This window comes from Oncorhynchus keta, chromosome 10 (genome assembly GCF_023373465.1).
Source record: "Oncorhynchus keta strain PuntledgeMale-10-30-2019 chromosome 10, Oket_V2, whole genome shotgun sequence".
NCBI lineage: Eukaryota > Metazoa > Chordata > Actinopteri > Salmoniformes > Salmonidae > Oncorhynchus > Oncorhynchus keta.
Window position 1 is genome coordinate 78,129,066 of NC_068430.1, and position 4,785 is coordinate 78,133,850.

The 4,785-nt window shown below is 46.9% G+C and overlaps 1 long non-coding RNA gene across 1 annotated transcript; it reads left to right on the forward strand.

Moving 5' to 3' along the window:
• Nucleotides 1–4,044: 4,044 nt before the first annotated feature.
• On the forward strand, nucleotides 4,045–4,573 carry LOC127932445 (uncharacterized). Its single transcript, XR_008145312.1, has 3 exons — nucleotides 4,045–4,187; nucleotides 4,222–4,391; nucleotides 4,426–4,573. It is a non-coding gene; the product is annotated as an uncharacterized LOC127932445 (long non-coding RNA).
• Nucleotides 4,574–4,785: the final 212 nt, after the last annotated feature.

Below are 4,785 nucleotides of genomic sequence, written 5' to 3' on the forward strand. Positions count from 1 at the left end.
TGTCCTAGTGGTGGTTATTGCCTCTCTGGTCCCTTTTCCCTATGTCTTCATCCCACCCCTCATGTTGACACACACCAGCGAGTGCGCATGCGTGCGCACACACACACACACACACACACACACACACACACACACACACACACACACACACACACACACACACACACACACACACACACACACACACACACACAGTTGTAAGAAAAAGTATGCGAACCCTTTGGAATTACCTGGATCAAATTTGATCTGATCTTCATCTAAGTCACAACAACAGACAAACACAGTCTGCTAAAACTATTAACACACAAACAATTATACGTTTTCATGTCTTTATTGAACACACCGTGTAAACATTCACAGTGCAGGGTGGGAAAGTATGTGAACCCTTGGATTTAATAACTGGTTGACCCTCCTTTGGCAGCAATAACCTCAACCAAACGTTTTCTGTAGTTGTGGATCAGACCTGCACAACGGTCAGGGTGAATGTTGGACCCTTCCTCTTCCTCTGAACTGTTTCAGTTCAGCAATATTCTTGGGATGTCTGGTGTGAACCGGTCTGTTAAGGTCCTGCCACAGCATCTCAGACGGGTTGAGGTCAGGACTGACTGGGCCACTCCAGAAGGTGTATTTTCTTCTGTTGAAGCCATTCTGCTGTTGATTTACTTCTGTCTTTTGGGTCATTGTCCTGTTGCATCACCCAACTTCTGTTGAGCTTCAATTGGTGGACAGATAGCCTCCTGCAAAATGTCTTGATAAACTTGGGAATTCATTTTTCCGTCGATGATAGAAAGCTGGCCTCCCGGGTGGCGCAGTGGTTAAGGGAGTACTGCAGTGTACTGTGACAACGTACTGCAGCGCCAGCTGTGCCATCAGAGACTCTGGGTTCGAGCCCAGGCTCTGTCGTAACCGGCCGCGACCGGGAGGTCCGTGGGGTGACGCACAATTGGCCTAGCGTCGTTCGGGTTAGGGAGGGCTTGGCCGGTAGGGATGTCCTTGTCTCATCGCGCACCAGCAACTCCTGTGGCGGGCCGGGCACAGTGCGCGCTAACCAAGGTTGCCAGGTGCACGGTGTTTCCTCCGACACATTGGTGCAGCTGACTTCCGGGTTAAATGCACGCTGTGTTAAGAAGCAGTTGGGTTGTTTATCAGAGGACGCATGACTTTCAACCTTTGTCTCTCCCGAGCCGTACTGGAGTTGTAGCGATGAGACAAGATAGTAGCTACTACAACAATTAATGACCCATACAACAATTGGACACCACGAAATCAGGGAGAAAAAGGGGTAAAAATGCAGCAATGCAACCCATGAAGCTCCCTCCACCAGACTTTACAGTTGGGATGAGGTTTTCATGTTGCTGTGCCTTTTTTTCTCCACACATAGTGTTGTTCCTTCCAAACAACACAACGTTAGTTTCATCTGTCCACACATTTATTTTGCCAGTAGCACCGTGGAACATCCAGGTGCTCTTTTGCGAAATTCAGAAGTGTATCGATGTTTTTTTGGACAGCAGTGGCTTCTTCCCTGGTGTCCTCCCATGAACACCATTCTTGTTTAGTGTTTTACATATCGTAAACCCGTCAACAGAGATGTTAGAATGTTACAGAGATTTCTGTGAGTCTTTAGCTGACTCTGGGATTCTTCTTAACCTCATTGAGCATTCTGCACTGTGCTCTTGCAGTCATCTCTGCAGGACAGCCACTCCTAGGGAGAGTAGCAACAGTGCTGAACTTTCTCCACTTCTAGACAATGTGTCTCAGCGTGGACTGACTTTTACAGATACTTTTGCAACCCTTTCCAGCTTCATGCAAGGTAACCATTCTTCATCTGAGGTCTTCTGAGATCTCTTGTGTTTGAGGCATGGTTCACATCAGGCAATGCTTCTTGTGAATAGCAAACTCTAATTGTGTGAATGTTTTTTATGGGGCAAGGCAGCTCTAACCAAAATCTAAAATCTCGTCTCATTGATTCGACTCCCGGTTAGTTGACTCCTGACTCCTACTATCTTTTGGAGAAGTCATTAGTCGAGGGGTTCACATACTTTCCCCAACCTACACTGTGAATGTTTATATGATGTATTCAATATAGACAAATACAATCATTTGTGTGTTATCAGTTTAAGCACATTGTGCTTGTCTATTGTTGTGACTTGATGATCAGATAAAATGTTATGTCAAATTTATGCAGAAATCCAGGTAATTCCACACACACACACACACACACACACACACACACACACACACACACACACACACACACACACACACACACACACACACACACACACACACACACACACACACACACACACACACACACACACACACACACACACACAGAGAGATCCATAGACAGAGAAATGTAACCTCTCTCAGATCCATTGGCCCTTTAAATTAGAGTAGGGTGAAGGGTAACCTGCTCCTAGATCTGTGGTTAAATGTAACAATCCCAGATTGGCCCTTTAAGGTTAGAGTAGGGTGAAGGGTAACCTGCTCCTAGATCTGTGGTTAGATGTAACAATCCCAGATTGGCCCTTTAAGGTTAGAGTAGGGTGAAGGGTAACCTGATCCTAGATCTGTGGTTAGATGTAACAATCCCAGATTGGCCCTTTAAGGTTATGGTAGGGTGAAGGGTAACCTGATCCTAGATCCGTGGTTAGTGGGCAACTTGTTCTGCTACGTCCAGACAGCCTGGGGGTTGAAGGGTTGACCACACTGGTCACTGTGGCTTGGCTGTGGGAGAGGAGAGGGTCAAATACAACACACACACACACACACACTCCTAAAACGTCTTCTACTGTACAGCACAGGGGCTGGCAGACTGAGCTGAAAACATGGAGCACCTGCACACGACATAGAAGGGTTGGGGTCCATTTGAATTGAAGGCAGTCAGTTCAGGAAGGAAAACAAGGCATCTATTTTCAATGACATCAATTCAAATCACTTCCTGAATTGACTGCCGTCCATTCAAATTGACCCCAACCATGAGACAGCTCTGCTACATAGAATGAAGCTACACTATCGACACAAAAGTATGTGCACCCCTTCAAATGAGTGGATTTGGCTATTTCATCCACACCCGTTGCTGACAGGTGTATAAAATCGAGCACACCGCCATGCAATCTCCATAGACAAACATTTGCAGTAGAATGGCCTTACTGAAGAGCTCAGTGACTTTCAACATGGCACCGTCATAGGATGCCACCTATCCAACAAGTCAGTTTGTTAAATTTCTGCCCTGCTCGAGCTGCCCCAGTCAACTGTAAGTGCTGTTATTGTGAAGTGGAAACGTCTAGGAGCAACAACGGCACAGCCGTAAAGTGGTAGGCCACACATGCTCACAAAACGGGACCGCCGAGTGCTGAAGGGCGTAGCGCGTAAAGATTGTCTGTCCTCGGTTGCAACACTCACTACCGACTTCCAAACTGCCTCTGGAAGCAACGTCAGCACAAGAACTGTTCCTCAGGAGCGTCATGAAATGGCAGAGCAGCAGCACACAAGCCTAACATCACCGTTCATAATGCCAAGTGTCGGCTGGAAGGGTGTAAAGCTCGCCGCCATTGGACTCTGGAGCAGTGGAAACGCGTTCTCTGGAGTTGTGAATCACACTGCATCATCTGGCAGTCTGACGGATGAATCTGGGTTTGGCGGATGCCAGGAGAACGCTACCTGCCCCAATGCATAGTGTCCACTGTAAAGTTTGGTGGAGGAGGAATAATGGTCTGGGGCTGTTTTTGTTGTTTGTGCTTGGCTCCTTAGTTCCAGTGAAGGGAAATCTTAACACCACAGCATACAATGACATTCTAGACAATTCTGTGCTTCCAACTTTGTAGCAAGAGTTTGGCATGACAATGCCCCCGTGCACAAAGCAAGGTCCATACAGAAATGGTTTGTGGAAGAACTTGACTGGTCTGCATAGAGCCCAGACCTCAACCCCATCGAACACCTTTGGGATGAATTGGACACTGACAGCGAGCCAGAGGCCTAATCACCCAACATCAGTGCCTGAACTCACTAATGCTCTTCTGGCTGAATGGAAGCAAATCCCCTCAGCAATGGTCCAACGTCTAGGGGAAAGACTTCCTAGAAGAGTGGAGGCTGTTACAGCAGCAACGGGGGAACCAACTCCATATTAATGCCCATGATTCTGGAATGAGATGTTGGACGAGCAGGTGTCCACATACTTTAAGGTATGATCTGATCCATGGCTCATGAGCCTTTAAGGTAAGATCTGATCCATGGCTCATGAGCCTTTAGGGTATGATCTGATCCATGGCTCATGAGCCTTTAGGGTATGATCTGATCCATGGCTCATGAGCCTTTAGGGTATGATCTGATCCATGGCTCATGAGCCTTTAGGGTATGATCTGATCCATGGCTCATGAGCCTTTAGGGTAAGATCTGATCCATTGCTCATGAGCCTTTAAGGTATGATCTGATCCATGGCTCATGAGCCTTTAGGGTAAGATCTGATCCATGGCTCATGAGCCTTTAGGGTATGATCTGATCCATGGCTCATGAGCCTTTAGGGTAAGATCTGATCCATGGCTCATGAGCCTTTAGGGTATGATCTGATCCATGGCTCATGACCCTTGCCCTATATAGAAGCTTGCTTTCCTCTGTTGCTTCCACATTTTTTGACAAACAATTGCTACCTAGTTCCTTCACACTGTTACCTAGAACCATAAAGGGATCTCTGGCTGCCTTTGTAGGTCAGGAGAACCCATTTTGGTTCTAGGTAGCACCTTTATTTAAAATAGTCCACCTCCCCAAACTACTCTCACCAGG